Raw genomic sequence first — 15,835 nt, 5'->3', positions numbered from 1 at the left:
TGGGGGCGGGGAGGTGAGCCCAGGCTGCACCGTGCCCCCCGGGGCATTCTTCTACGCCCCTGCAGGAGGGCATGCCCCATAGTTTGGGAACCTTTGGTCTATATCATATGAGAACTGCACAAAGAAGATCTAGTGTAAATGGAAAATAGAGATGATAATGGTGTCATTAGCAAGATACACAAGAGTAAAATTAACAGAATGACTCCACATTTTATTATTTGTTAACAGAGTTGGGCAGGAAAGGATTTTCACAATTTATGTTCAAAATTTGTCCTGTCTTGAATTGAGACAAATAGTCAAAATTTTAAAATTATTAATTGAAAAACTTTATTTATTATTATTATTAACTTTGAGTCTATTGAAACATTTAGTTTTGACTTTGACCTTTTTCCATCTAATTAGCTTACATAGCAAAACAAAAAGTTGTTTTGAACAATTTTGAAATTCTTTTCTCAACATTTTTTTGAGTTGGGAAATTCATCAAGCCCCACCCTGTTTCACAAACTGTTTCAGTTTCAATCAATCAGCATTTTTCAACGAAAAAATAATTTGTCAAAATAATCCCCCATCTCTGTTTGTTAAGAGCAAACAATTTGCTTGGCATTTTACAAGACACAAGAACAAAGACCCTCCCTGCCTCAAATCCTCTATACAGAAAAGACATAATGCTCTTAGGAAGCCCAGAGACAATGGTTAGCTGGTAGATATTGTGGAAAAATTGAGTTTCTATTATCATTTATATGTCACTATCACCCACACTAATAGGCACTGTCCATTTGTATGGAAAAATGTAGGCCCTGCCTGAAAGGGCTTACAAAGTGGGAGAAATTTTTATGAGGTGTAGTGAACTGGAATGGGGTGGTTCAGAAATATACCAGTTTTCTTCTCAAAAACTGTATAACAGACCAAGAATTTTCACACTCTTTCTTTTGTCTCTTTTTTAGTATGTGTATATACACATACATATTTCAGTTTTTTATTATTGCTCAGAACAGTTAAGATAGGAACATAGCATAAGAACATAAGTACAGCCATACTGGGTCAGACCAATGGTCCATCTAGCTGAGTGTCCGGTCTTCCAACAGTGGCCAATGCTAGATTCTTCAAAGGGAATAAATAGAACAGGGCAATTATCAAGTGAGCCATCCTGTCATCCAGTCCAAGCATCTGGCCTCCTATTGCCTCTAAAGATTAAAATGTTTAGTGCATTCTGCAGTAGCACTTAGAAGCAGAACATTTAATGAGTGTGGCTGATCCACCCCTCCCCCTCTTACATCCCGGTTATTACATGCAGTTATTAACATAAATCCACATTAGAGCCTGAGGAATCTAGCATTGAGTGTACGCTCAGTTCAAATGCTCCAGCAAGGGGATTACTACATCCTATAGCTGTGGGAAAATTCTCACATCCCAAAGTCAAAGCAGTGAATTTCTGGCTTTTCCCCAGTTTTTGCTTTGCATCCAAATAATTCAATCCACCACCTCTTAAAATTGCTTTTTGCATTTTCTAACCCTCTAAATCACTGAATAAACTATACATGAGTTGGGTTTTATAGGATTCCTAGACACAGGCCCAAAAAAAGACATCTCCTCCTCTTCTCCCAGCCAAAAAAAGGGACATAGAAAGGAGGAGTGTGTTTGTGCCTCTCACATTGCCTTCCTGCCATACTCCAAGGGGGCCTAACTGTTCTTTTTAATAGATTCCCAGCCTCCTTGTGTCTAAGTGGTTTGTTCCAGATTGCTAACAGCTATGTACTGGGACCGAGCATGCGTGCATCATACTGCATTTCTTGCCACAGTTCTTCCCCGCCATGGAGTGCTGGTTCACTTACAAGTCAAATTTAAACTGTTCTAGACAAATTAAGTCTAAGACAAATTGTACTGATCTTGCAATTCTACAACAATGCATGCTATATACACCATGGTAATGAGCCAACTCTCATCCACACCCATGCCACCCATCATGATTTCAGCTCCAAAAATATAGGCCTCTAAATGGTGAGCTAAAGGAGCAGCTCCAGTGCAGAGAACTATATATGGTTGAATAGGCCCGAAGTTTTCTATCTTGTAGACAACACACACACAGACGATGGGGATTTGGTGGAAAAAATTAGCAAGTCTGCTGTCCACCCCGGAGGAAAAATAAACCCAGTAGCAGTAGCTACCCAAGGATTCCCATGGTCATTAAAGACCAGAAGGTAACAAAGTGATTCCCCTCAAAGATGAAAGGCCCACTTAAATTCTTGTTTGGCTGGAGGGGTTTTTTGTTTTGTAGTGTAACTTATAGGCCTGGGACACGTCAAAATTTGCTGTATGTAGGACTGGGTTGCCTTTTTGTAGCCAACGTTTTCTATTAAAAACGTATAATTTTCTCATTTTTGCTTACATGTTATATCCACCTGAAGACAGCACAGTTCCATATAAGCTCCTTTTCATGTTTCTATTTCTCGCCTCTTCCTCCAGGTCAAGGCATTATATATTTATAAGACAACATTATTCCAGCCCTCAGTTTCAGGAGTTCATTCAGGTTCTGAACTCTGTCAACTCTGTTCTGAACTTGTACAAGGAACATGCAGGTTGAAAGACGGCAGGATGATGTGATTATTCAGGGCTGCAAGTGAAGGAGTAACTTGTTACTTTGATCATGGCCCATCTGTACATGAAAGCACTAAATTAAATGGCAAAAACTAAGTTACAACCTTTCTACAGAAATGGTATATGTTTTACAGAATGATAATTTCAATTACAAATGGGTTTTATAAATGTCTATAGGTATACTTAGATAGTTTGATGGCTCATGACCTACACTACTAATAAAAATAGTGATATATAGTAGTAAAATATCTAAGCATTGAGTCATAAATCCTATTTCAATAGGATTTCTTAATGTGATTTTTTTTCTTTTGTGATTTAATGTACTACAGGTATTTTATGCTAAATTTAGCTTTCCCATGTGAGACTCATAAACCAGAGTGTAGGCTAAAGGATTATGTTAAACTATGCTGTCACAGATAAATGAAAGGGAATGTAAATTAGATACACATATGTGTCATCAAAAATTTATATACTCCCATTGAAGACCCTTTCCTACCTTGTCCACAGTCACCAATTGTTCTTTAAAAAAATCCCCAAAAGATTGTTGATCCAATTTATAGGCCACACACATTCACCTTAAACCAGGCTTCAGAAGCTTTTATTTTCCCACGACATTAGTATGGACCATGGTAACGCAGACTGAGGAAAATTCACTATAATATGAATGTAGTCAATAAGTGCTTTTAATACCTGATGCTTTATTTTTAGGGTATTGTCGCTTAAAGCTTTCTGTAACAGATTTGCTGTCAGACATTGTTGAGGGAGACAGTAGACTCACTGAGCACATTTATTAGCATTCATGAAGTTAGGTGTCTTCCACAGGTCTGTATTTGACTTTCAAGCTCTCTCATTAGGAAGGTGTGAAGCATAAAGTAGATTCTGTGCTTCACCAAGCTGATGTCCAAAAAATGTTGGACTTATGAATCATGCAAATGCAAATTGATGAAAGTCTGCAGATCCTTTGTGACCAGAGGTGAAAGTAAGCCAGTATGGCGTGCCGGACTGGACCAGCTTCTCCGGAGGCGATTTGAAGGGCCCAGGGCTCCCCACAGTGGCAGGAGGATGGGGCCCTTTAAATCCCCGCCTGAGCACAGCTGGAGCCCCGAGCCCTTTAAATCGCCTCCGGAGCCCTGCCGCCGCTACCCCAACCCTAGCCCAAGCCCTGCTGCCCCGGGGTAGCGGCGGCAGGGCTCCCGCAGTGATTTAAAGGGCCCAGAGCTCCGTGGCAGCCAGAGCCCCAGGCCCTTTAATTCGCCTCTGAGCCCCCAGGCTCCCAGCCGCCTCTGCAGCTGGTAGCTCTGGGGTGATTTAAAGGCCCTGGGGCTCCCAGCCACAGCCGGAGCCCCAGGGCCTTTAAATCTTGAAAGGCCCCGCCTCTTCCAGTTGAGGCCATGCTCCCACTCAGGACTCTGGTGTACCGGTAAGTCCTTTAAGTTACTTTCACCCCCTGTTTGTGACTAACAAAGATTAATAAATCGCATGGGTTTTTTTTAAGTTACTCCTTCAGGGCCAAACCCAATATCCATTGAAATAAATGGAAACACTCCCATTGACTTCAACGGGTGTGGGATCTGGCCTACATTAAGGAGGGACATTTGTTTGCTTTTATATTGTCATTGCACATTAAAGACCAGTTTTTGTTTTTGTTTTTTTTAAATGGTAGGTTTCAGCCAATATCTAAAGATATGTTTGGCTTCATGGGCATATTTACATACATGCTTACTATAATAGCTCATATGAAACAGGCAACTGCATGCACAAATAGAGTGCTAAATTTTCTATGTATGCCTGCATGGAACTCCATATTTCCAGTATTGCACACTGTTTTGTGCAAGAAAGGTAGGCATCTGCCTTTTGAAAATTTGGCATTGGTGTCTTTCTTAGAAGGATGGGAAGGGTGGCTGAATGATTAAAGTCAGGAGATGGCGTAAGTTGCATGGACCTGAGTAGTTAAAAGTCAGCCTTTATTACCAGATTTACTAGACTGTCTAGAACACTGAGGGCACACTGATTTTGCAAAAGGAAATTAACTGACTTTACCGCTGAGCCAAACACTACCAATTGAGCCAAAGCCAGAGCCGATAAAACCAGTAGGAGATTTGCTTGCTAAGACAAGCTTAGAACTCACTAACTGCAGAATTTACAAATAGGAATCCCACAAACCTCCTGTGTCCCCTGTGCAGAAGTGCTGCTGCTGCCAAACCTCTCTCCCAGTTTACTGAGCAGATTCTAGGGCAGGTGATCAGATTAAAAAAAAAAAAATTGATCCTGATGCTGAACTCCAAATTTGCTCATCTGATTGGACTGCCAGGCGCCTATCAGAGAGAAGGAAAATCTTCTATGCGCATTCATTGGCCTAAAATCAAATATCTGATGGAGTCACGAATGTGCTTGTTGGTTGAGATCAACAATGAAAACCAGCGCATTAGCTGATTTGCTCCTTTACGTAGGTACCACGTCAGTCACATGGAATTATTGTATGTATTGTCAATACATACACAAAAATTTAATTGTATTGCTAACTCAGCCAAGACTGAGCTCCCCTGGAGATATCCAAAATCCTAAAACGTTACAAAAGCAGAACTTAAAAACCACACACACACACACCACATATTTCAGTCGTCCTTCAAATCACGTTTCTTTAGTCCTCTTAACAGCATTCAAATACATTATAAAGACTAGAAAACTATGAAATATGTCTCTTCATGCTTTAAAATATGAACACATCTCTTTTCCTCCACAGATTTTTCTCTTTTGGATACAGATATATATTTTTATATTTTATTTTATATTTTGTTGAGCAATCTTAACAGCTTTGTGATGTGGATTTATCAGAAAAGGACGTTCCCTTCTTAAAAAAAGCTCCATCTACAAATTCAAACCACTACTTCCTACCTACCTAAAGTGTCTACCATCTCACACCTACCTTTCTGGCCACCACTCAAAATGTCAATCCTATCCACCTAACCACCACCTCCAAGTTCCTGCTCGCACTGTTCCTCAGCTCCCCACATACACATTCCCTTGTGGCTCTGCCCCCTTCATGTGTTCACACATGTGACTACTTCCAGTCCTGGCATCCCTTTGCCAATTCATTCAGCCAGTTTGAAAAAAAAAAACAACAACAACCCATCATCTTAATCTGCTGTTTCCCTGGGTGAATGGCTGCCTTCCAGGATGTGTGCCCATGGTTAGTAGCTACAGGTGCCACTGCAGGAATTGGAGGAAGAAATAGGCAGAGAGATTAATGTATAAGTGGCTTCAAAGGAACAGCCATCTGTTTTCCCCACTCCCTGGCAGCAGCAGCAGCAGCTCCCTGCAGCGAGGATGCAGATTTGGCAGGTTTCCCTAACCCTACTGAGCCCATCAGCACACCCAATGCTCCTCCCCACCCCCTCCGGCCAATTAGAACCTGACTCTTCCTGCAGCTGCCTGCACAGCCTCTGCACTCAGGGGCACCCCACGCTCTGCAGTGTTTAACTACTGTGTATAAGGAAGATAGTGGCTGAACTTGGATACAACACTGTTTGGCAGCCAGTCAGGTCCAAACCATATTATAACTAGGATAAAATAAAAACAAACTCCAGCCTAGGCAAAGTTGTCATCTGACCAGAGCACATTTTTAAACCCAGCAATAACATGGATCGGCTTATCTTGCCCATGATGTCAGTAAAGTTACATTATAATTATTCCACTTTGGCTACTACTGTGTTAATACTGTACTTAAGAGGTGGTGTTTTCCCTGTGTAGAAGGCTGCCAAGTAAGTTGAGCATGATACCTGTTATAGAAATGCAACAAATAGGTATCCTGGGCTCCATTTCATTATACATCTGCTTAGATTTCAATTTATTTCAAGCCATAAAAATGAAATGAAACATTTCCTCGGTGTTTAAATTTAAATGCTAATTTTTTGCATCATCGTCTGTTGTAGACTAAATTTTAGTGAAGGGAACAATAAGAAAAAGAATGTAGCAGAAAATCTTAAACGAATATAGGTTAGCCACATTAAAAACAGCCCATAACCACAATCCTGTTAGGACTCCTGCACTGTCTGTACTAGTCTTCAAGGCCGTTTCTGTTCTCAGTTGTCACAGTTTTAATATAACTTACAATCACTTCCTGGAGACTTAGTAATCCGGATTGTACAAAGCGTTATGTGCTTTAGGGAAAAACTAAAATGCTATATACAATAATCTGCTGTGTAAGAGCTAGAGCAGCTGGTGCAGCTTACATAAAGTGGCAGATAGCCCAATACAACAAAATATAAATGTGTTCATAATCAGAACAACCATTGGCATAGGACAGGCATCAGAATGTGTTTCTGTTTGGACCACAAACAATATACAGTAGCGTACAAACAGACCATTATCCAGACAAAAGCAACAATATGCAATTTCAGTAAATCCCTGGTGACATTTTTGCTTTGAAATGTTTAGTTTGTTTATTATAATGATACCTAGTGCTCATGAAATTCCAGGAGAGACCGAAGCAAGCCCCAAGGCAATTTTTAAGATTATATAACACTTCATTTATATAACTGTTTTCATGCCATCAAAGCAGAACTGGTTAAGGAGAAGTGAACTGGCATGCAAGAAAAATTAACAGGCTGCCCCTGACTATATATATTTAAAATATGCTACCAGTAGGCACTACTTTCTGGTGGGGAATGAGGGGAAATTTCTCCCCTTTTAAAAAATGTACATGAAAATTCTTTGGGCAGGGACTGTTGTTTACTATTGGTTTATAATTTGTGGTCTGGTGGTGCCTAGAGTCTTAGACCAGATGGGATCCCATTGTGCTAGATGTACAAAAACATATGCTAAAGGACAGCGCTTGACCTAGAGTTTACAACAGTAACTAATACATTAGGGATGTGACCTGTTTGAGGCTTCTGTAGCAACTGCAATATAGATGAAAAATTATAAATGGCCTGCCTTGAATATGTATCCAATGCTGCTCCTTTTGGAGGTTAATCAGAGTTTTGCCATTGACTCCAATGGGAATAGGTTGAGGCCATTTAATTTATATATAACCATCTCAGAGAAGGAAGTGTACACCGTCATGAGAGCTCAACAAGCCCTTTTATGAGGGATGTGTCATAACACTCCTTAGCTTTGCTTTTAATTTTTTTTTTTAAATAAACATACTTCAGGATTGATTCTGTCAGGTGCTGAACTCCCTTAATTCCTACTGAGGTCAATGGGAGTGGAGGGCCTTCAGCTTGTTGCAGAAAATTTTCAGTATTTCACAGACTCAGGCCTTAAAAAGGATGTTTAACTGTTGTTAATAGTGTAAGCTAAAACTATAAACCTGTGGCAATTCAAAGTTAAGGACTTCATTCCATCTTTCCTTTTGCAACCAGGGTGACCAGATGTCCCGATTTTATAGGGACAGTCCCAATATTTGGAGCTTTTTCTTATATGGGTACCTATTACCTCCCACCCTCTGTCCCGATTTTTCACACTTGCTATCTGGTCACCCTATTTGCAACACAGGACAAGTTATTTGCTAGGGTCTCAGATCTCTGCATGATTCTGTAGATCAGCTGTAGGGTAAGGGAATAAAGTAGGGAAAGGAGAGCATCAGCCTTAACTTTGGTTGGCAGGTTTTGATCAGTTTTTCCCTCCCACAAAACTGTAAAGTAGTTAAAGTAACATCTTCTTTTGTATTCACAAAGAATGGCTCAGATATCTGTGAAGTCCATGGATTAATTTATATTTCATGGATGCTTTTAATCAGGGCTTGGAAACAGCTTGGTACTCTCCCGTATGTTATTCCAGCATTTCTCTGAAGCTACTGTCGCCTTCTCCAAAATCTCAGCTTTCATTTAAAAAGAAAGTAAGTCTCTGGCTGTTATGGTTGCAAAGAAATCCTAAAAACATGGAGACTAAGACCTTGTCTACACTAGAACTAGAACAGCTCTATATCGGTGAGACCTTCTCCCACTGACACAGCTGCCGCCTCTCTTGGGAGGTAGAGTTATAAAGCTGACTTTCTCCCATCGCTTTAGAGTGTCTTCATCAGAAGCACTACAGCGACACAGCTACACTGCTGTAGTGCTTCTAGCCTGAGTGTAGCCAATGGAGATATGAACCTGTAAAGATAGATTTGAGAGGTGTGAACTGCCCCATTCATCTCAGTGAGGAATTAATTCAGATGCCCAGTGATAATTTAATATCAGATTTTTTTAGCTATATTATTCCTCATGGAAAGGAAGGGAGATAAGGTCACAGTTTACCAGGAGTAACATTATCTCATTTTGGTGCCACAAGTGGGTGGCATTTGGGAAATATCACCACTTCTTCCACCCACCCACCCACCTATTTAAAAAGGAGTCTAGCCCAAGAAGCTCATCAGAGCCTAGGGCATATTAACTCAAGCCCCACTGAGTGGAAATCAAGCAGAAAAATGATAATATTTTCAATTTGTTGAGAGTGGTAACTAATTTTGGTGATTTTTAGGGGCAGATCTTGTGTCTGGGCAAGCTTGAAGACCCATCCCTGACCCCTGCATTTAATACATTCAAATGAGAGCAGAGGCTAGAAGCCAGGATTCTACAGGAGTGATTTTTTTGCTCCAAACCAAAGTATATGACAGGGTCTCTGAAAATTGTTTTTGCTTAAAACAAAACAAACAAACCCCTTCAATCATGCCTAGGAAGAATAATAGTAATTAAAATTGCTATGTATTAGCTTGTTGTAATGGATATGCTAGCCCTTTAAGGATGAAGATGGGAATCCACTCAGCCATTCTCCATCCACACCTTTTTTTTTTGGCATGCAAACACAAACCCAGAAAACCAGAGACAGGAAGTGATCTCAGGGGGAAGATTGTGGTTTGGGAAGAACTTAGTCAAGCTCATTCTAGAGGTCGGGCCAAGAGCCTTGATGTGTGCTTAGGGCAAGGCTCACTTCTCTCTTATCCAATCAGAAAGAATCTTACAGTCCCAGGACTGGTGGGATTTGTAGGCCTAATTAATGGGGTAGGATACAAAAGCACTTCCTTTCCTCAGACCAAGAAAAGCCCTGGAGACAGTTAGGGCTGCTGGTGGTCTCTGAGAGACTAGAACTTTGCTTGCTTGTTTGATTTGAATTTCCTGCTACCTGGGAAGAATCCCTGGAAAGGGGCTGGTATTGCTTGGTGGTTGTTTTTTTTAAACTCTATTACAAGACTGTTTGGCTTTACCTGCCAGATCTCTGATGAGAGTCTGGAATGGCCATTCCAGGAAAGGGACTCTTGAACTCTACCTTACAACTGTGTTTGTGCTTTGCCACCAGAACACCTGGTGGAGTTGGATTCTCTAGAGGAAGAAACCCACCCCATGGATAGATCATTATTGTTCATTTGTAAATAATCCAGTGGATGTGGTCTTCAATGAGCATCAGCCTACTACACCTGTAGATAGGTACCTCTGGAAAATAACTAGAGATTAATAAACTTAGTCATTGGAAAATTCATGAATGGAAAAAATAAGCTTGTGCATATATGGACCCTTATTTGAACTGATAAGAAATGAAGCAAATGCCCATTTTTTATTTTAAGATAAGGATTAGATTGTGCTTTAGAGACATAGACCTTTGTTAGGGTGGGGTAGGGGAAACGAGAGCAGTTCTGCAGGAATTTTGGCAATTTAGCAAAAATTCCTTTGGGTATTAGGTCTGGTCTATGCTAAAAAGTTAGGTCAAAGGAAGCCACCTTAAGTTGACCTGTTAGTGTATGTGTCTACACTACCGGGTCCTTTACGTCAACCTAAGTCACCTCTAATGTCGACTTCAGTAATCCACCTCTGTGAGAGGCATAGCAGTTAATTAAATTTTCATGGGTCAACTGCGAGGTAGTGCAGATGCAGCATTGGGTAATTCCACTTAATTGACCTCCAGGTGGTGTCCCACAATGCTCATCTGTGACTGCTCTGGAGATCATTCCCAACTCTGCTGCATTGCAGCCAGGTACACAGGAAACAGCCCATCCCCTGCTAAAGCCCCGGGAATTTTTGATTTCCCATTTCCTCTTTGATCAGCATTGGGAGCATGCCGGCTTGAGCACAGCTGATCATGGAGACTACATGCCCCAAACGCGCTGCAGCTTGATCTGCACAGGAGGTGGTGCATCTCAGCGCTGTGTGGAGAAGAGTCTGTACAGGCAGAGTTCCGATCCAGCAGAAGAAATGCTGACATCTATGCAAAGATTGCTCATGGAATGGGGGAGAAGGGCTACACGAGGGACACAAGAGTGCCGTGTGAAAATAAAAGTATTTTGCCAAGCGTACCAGAAGGCAAAGGAGGCGAACAGTCGTTCTGGTGCTGAACCCCACACATGCCAGTTCTACAATGAGCTGCATGCGATTCTCGGGGGTGACCCTACCAGCACCCCCACAAGAAATGTGGACACGCAGTAGCATAGCTAGGGGGGCGAGTAGCCGCTCCCCCACTGAGCGCAAGTGGCACCTTGTCAATTTCTTGGTACCTTTTTACTCACTCGGGGGAGTGATAAAAAAAAAAAAAAAAAAAAGGCGCCACCTGCTGCGGCGCTTTTATTTTACTCGCCCGGTGGCGCTCTGGGTCTTTGGCGGCGGGACCTTCAGTGCCACTGAAGCACCCGGAGCGAGTGAAGGGCCCGCCGCCGAAGACCCGGAGTGCCACCGGGTGAGTAAAAGCGCCGCAGCGGGTGGTGCCTTTTTTTTTTTAATTGCTCCCCCTGTTCCCTCCACCTGCCTACTCCACTGCCTCACAGGTCTGTGAGTCTAGGGATATGATGAATGAGGAAGAGGAGGAGAATGGGAGATGGGGAGAGTGGATCCACTGCTCGCCTGAGAGCCAGGAAATATTTTTAACCCTGGAGCCCTGTGGGTCACAGGACATCACGGTGGCAGACCATGATGCCGGGGAAGGTACCTCTGTATACAGTTACAAGCAAACTCCAGTTAAACTTTAGTGGGCACAAACATTTGGTGGTTGGCATGTTCACTGTGAAGAAAAAAAGTGAGGTGCGGTGCTTACAAGAGGCAGCTCCAGCTATGCAGAGGGTGGCCCCTGGAAAAGACTGTTTATGTGGACTGGTATAGCCTTGGAATCCTCTAGGAAACTTTCATGGAGGTACTCTGCGATCCTTTGCAGAAGGTTTCTGGGCAGGGCAGTCTTATTTCTTCCACCATGGTAGGACACTTTCCCACCCAACTCCTGAATTAATTCTGCTGGCATCATTGTGGTACACAGCATAGCAGCATAAGAACCGGGTCTTTACTCAGATGCTTGCAGCATCTCCTTCCTTTCTGCCTCTGTTACCCTCAGGAGATTGATTTCACATAGGGTCGCTTAGGGGAAACGGGGGGAGTTCTCATTAAAAGTGCTCTTACAAGAAAAAAAAGGGGGGGCATGTAGACCCACTGCACACCCCCACTTTCCGGATCGCCAAACCACATGGCTGCTACTGTGCCTTTTACTGTGCTCGGCATGGGTCAGCAAGTAGTTTAAAGTGGCTGATAGGGAACTGGGGCCCCACATGAGAGATTTTGCAATTTGGGAGTGAAAACATTCCCTCCCCTGCCCCATTCATAAACAGCTTCCTGTGGTGCTATGGGGAAGGGCCATTGTTTGACTAGCTACCTCTGCTCCTGACATAAGCCTGCCACAAACTTCATTAAAAGTGCGGTCACCCATAATCTGGGTGGGGAGCCTACTCACCGCGGCTGGAGCAGCAAAATGGCACAGTGAATGGTTACAAATTCTGATTATGTTATGGCTTGCACCTAATGTAATAAGGGTGTTTTTTTGTTTTTTGAAAATAGCTTTGCTATGGAAACATTTTATTCATGTATAATGGCTCTTATTTTTTCCCATGACTGACAGCTGGAAATGTCTTTCAGCGTGTCATCAACAACTGAAAGCATACTTTTGCTGATTAGAAGGAGGAGAAAGAACATGGGAGGACATGTTCACTGAGATAATGAATGCCTCCAGGACAGCTGACCCAGAGCTGACAGCGTGGAGGATTTCACTGTCTGAGAAGTTAGACGTGGACATGGAGAGCAGGAAAGCTTCCAATGAGCAAGAGTGGGCGGTGCAGGATGAGATGCTTCAGATTATGTGGGGCCAAGCAGACATGTTGAGATGTCTGACTGAACTGCAGAAACAGGAGGATAGACTCCCTCTGCAGACCCTAATGGACAGCCAGCCAGCATTGCCTGGCGCAGAATCACCCTCTTCCATGCATTCCATAGGCTTAAGCGAAAAGTCCATTATCCCTTTCACTTAACCCAGGGGGAGGGTGCAAGGAACAGAAGGCGCCTATTCACAGACCTTTGAGAGTCTGGAATGCAGTGTTACGTTACACAGCTGAAAATGTTTCTCCCGTTCTAACTTTACAACCCCTTTTCCTCAAGGTTACCTTTTTATTCTGGTCTCCCTCTTTACTTATGTTTGTTAAATAAAGTAAACGGATTCGAGAAATAAATTTTCTTTATTGAGTAGAAGCAGTGGGGTTGGGCAGGGGTTGGCTTTACAGGAAGAGCGATACAAGGCAGGTGAAGGTTTGGGAAAGCACAATGCAGACAAGCAGCTCACGTTACTGTGACTCATTACTAAAACGGCTTTTCAAAGCCTCGTGGATACACAGCGCTCCTTGCTGTGCTCTTCTTATTGCCCTGTTGTCTGGCTGCTCAAAATGGCTGCCAGGCGATCTGTCTCAACTGCCCAACCTTGTGGTAAATTTCCCCCCTATTTCCCCCACAGATATTATGGAGCACACAGCAGGCAGCTATAACCATGGGGATGTTCTCATCACTAAGGTCCAACCTTGATAGTAAACTTCTCCAGTGCCCTTTCAAATGACCAAAGACACATTCAACCACCATTCTGCACTTGCTGAGCCTATAGTTGAACCGTTCCTTACTGCTGTCCAGATGGCCGGTGTATGGCTTCATGAGCCATGAGAACAAGGGGTAGGCTGGGACCCCCAGGATAACTATAGGCATCTCAATGTCATCAGTGTTCATTTTGTGCTCTGGAAAGAAAGTTCCAGATTGCAGCTTTTTGAACAGACCCGAGTTCCTAAAGATGCATGCATCATGAACCTTTTACACCCATCCTACGTTGATGTCTGTGAAACGCTCCCTGTGATCCACCAGCACTTGCAACACCATTGAAAAGTATCCCTTTTGGTTTATGTACTCTTTAGCAAAGTGGTCTGGTGCCAAGATGGGGATATGCGTGCCATTTATCGCCCCACCGCAATTAGGAAACCCCATCATGGCAAAACTATCAACTATGTCCTGCACATTTCCCAGACTTACTACCCTTCATAGCAAAAGTCAATTAATGGCCCTGCACACTTGGAGCACAGCCGCTCCCATGGTTGGTTTACCTACTCCGAATTGATTCCCCACTGACTGGTAACTGTCTGGCGTTGCAAGCCTCCAAATAGCGATTGCCACTCACTTCTCCACTGTCAGAGCAGCTCTCATTTTGTGTTGCTGAACAGCAGGGCAGGGGAAAGCTCTGCACAAAATTTCTGGAAGGTGGCCTTCTGCATTCAAAAGTTCTGCAGCCTCAGCTTATCATTCCATACCTGCAAAACGATGCAGTCCCACCAGTCAGTACTTGTTTCACGGGACCAGAAATGGCTCTCAGAGTGCAGCTGCTCTGTGACTGCCAGCAACAACTGCAAATTGTTTTTTTCAATGGCTTGCAAGAGGGTTGCTTGCAGGACATTGCTACGTTCTGCATGGCAGACCCTACTTCGGTTCTGTAAGTATTGCAGGAGAAGGTGTGAGGTGTTTGAGATGCTCACAGCAAGAGTGCACAACTGAGCAGGCTCCATGCTTCTGGGGTTATGGTGTACGCGTGGCAGTTTTAAGGCGCAAAAACCACTGGGTTGTTTGCCATTGATATGAGGAAGGGAGCACAGTGCATCATGGGATGCTGACGCAATGTTCCCATTCTCCCCTGCAGCAATGTTTTGGTCCCGTGAGGCATTGCACAAACTTCCCAAAACACACTGTGGCAAGTTGTATTTTGGGATAGCTACCCACGATGCACTGCTTTGTGCATCGATGCAGGCACTGCTAGTGAGGACGCACTCTATCGAGACAATGAGCATGGTATGCCATGCACAATCAACTTAATTAGGAGGCTCAAGGTCAAATTAAATAAAGTCAACTTAAGGGCTTGTCTACACTACAAAATTAAGGAGCATATTCTGCAGTAGCAGCCCCACCACAAATTAAACAGGTGCTGCATACTTTCCTTACTGGCTAACAGCGGTGGCCAGGACCATTGCTGAGACAGTGGGGGCTGGACACCCATATCCACACCCTTTTGGGTAAGCTTGCAGCTTCTGACTGCCTTTTTGAGGTCAGCACCTTCTGCGCCTGTTTGGGAAGGATAGCACCAGCACCAACACTGTCGCCATTTATAGAGCAGTGGCTAGGGTTACCATTCGTCCGGATTCCCCCGAACATGTCCGGCTTTTTCGGGTTAAAAATAGCATCGGGGGGAATTTGTCAATGTCCGGACTTCCCCTCCTCCCCCCTCCCATGCAGAGCGTGCGCGCTTACAAAGCAGCCGGTGCTCCAAAAGCCAGAGCCAGAGCCCTGCTTGCACTTCCCCCTCCTCCCTCCTGAAACTTGACACCACTCCCCTTCTCTCCCTCCCTCCCTGCACTCACAGATCGCCGGCTGTTCGTCTGGAGCTCCGAGCCTCCTCCCCTCCCCCGCTGTCGAGCGCGCTGCTCTGCAGCACAGTAAGGGGGCCGGGGGCCAGAGAAGCGGCAGGGAGGTTGGGGGGGGGGGTAATCAAGAGACAGGGAGCAGGGGGGAGGGTTGAATGGGTCAGGGAGTTTGGGGGGGGGCTGTCTGGGGGTTGGGGGTGTAAGGTTTTGGGCAGTCAGGGTACAGGTGGGGGGGTCTCAGGAGGGGGCAGTTAGGGGACAAGGCACAGGGAGGCTTAGGTAGGGGGTGGGGTTCTGGAGGGCAGTTAGGAGCAGGGATCCCAGGAGGGGGCAGTCAGGGGACAAGGAGCGGGGGGGGGGAGTTCGGGGCGGACTTTCTGGGGGCGGGGTGGATAAGGTTTTGGGCAGTCAGGGTACAGGTAGGGGGTAGGGTCCTGGGGGGCAGTTAGGGAGAGGGGTCTTAGGAAGGGGCAGTTAGGGGATAAGGAACAGGGAGGCTTAGGTAGGGGGTGGGGTTCTGGAGGGCAGTTAGGAGCAGGGGTCCCAGGAGGGGGCAGTCAGGGGACAGTGAGC

At 44.2% G+C, this 15,835-nt stretch overlaps 1 long non-coding RNA gene across 2 annotated transcripts in view; it reads right to left on the bottom strand.

The window, feature by feature from the left end:
* The window catches only part of LOC117885092, a 74,918-nt gene that overhangs the window by 57,306 nt on the left and 1,777 nt on the right, over positions 1-15,835 (bottom strand). For both annotated transcript variants that reach the window (XR_004647709.1, XR_004647708.1), the window contains exon 2: positions 2,387-2,611. This is a non-coding gene — a long non-coding RNA (uncharacterized LOC117885092). The remainder of the gene's footprint in view (positions 1-2,386; positions 2,612-15,835) is intronic.

The sequence above is a fragment of the Trachemys scripta genome, chromosome 11 (genome assembly GCF_013100865.1).
Source record: "Trachemys scripta elegans isolate TJP31775 chromosome 11, CAS_Tse_1.0, whole genome shotgun sequence".
Lineage (NCBI taxonomy): Eukaryota > Metazoa > Chordata > Testudines > Emydidae > Trachemys > Trachemys scripta.
This window is presented reverse-complemented; position numbering and strand designations above follow the sequence as displayed.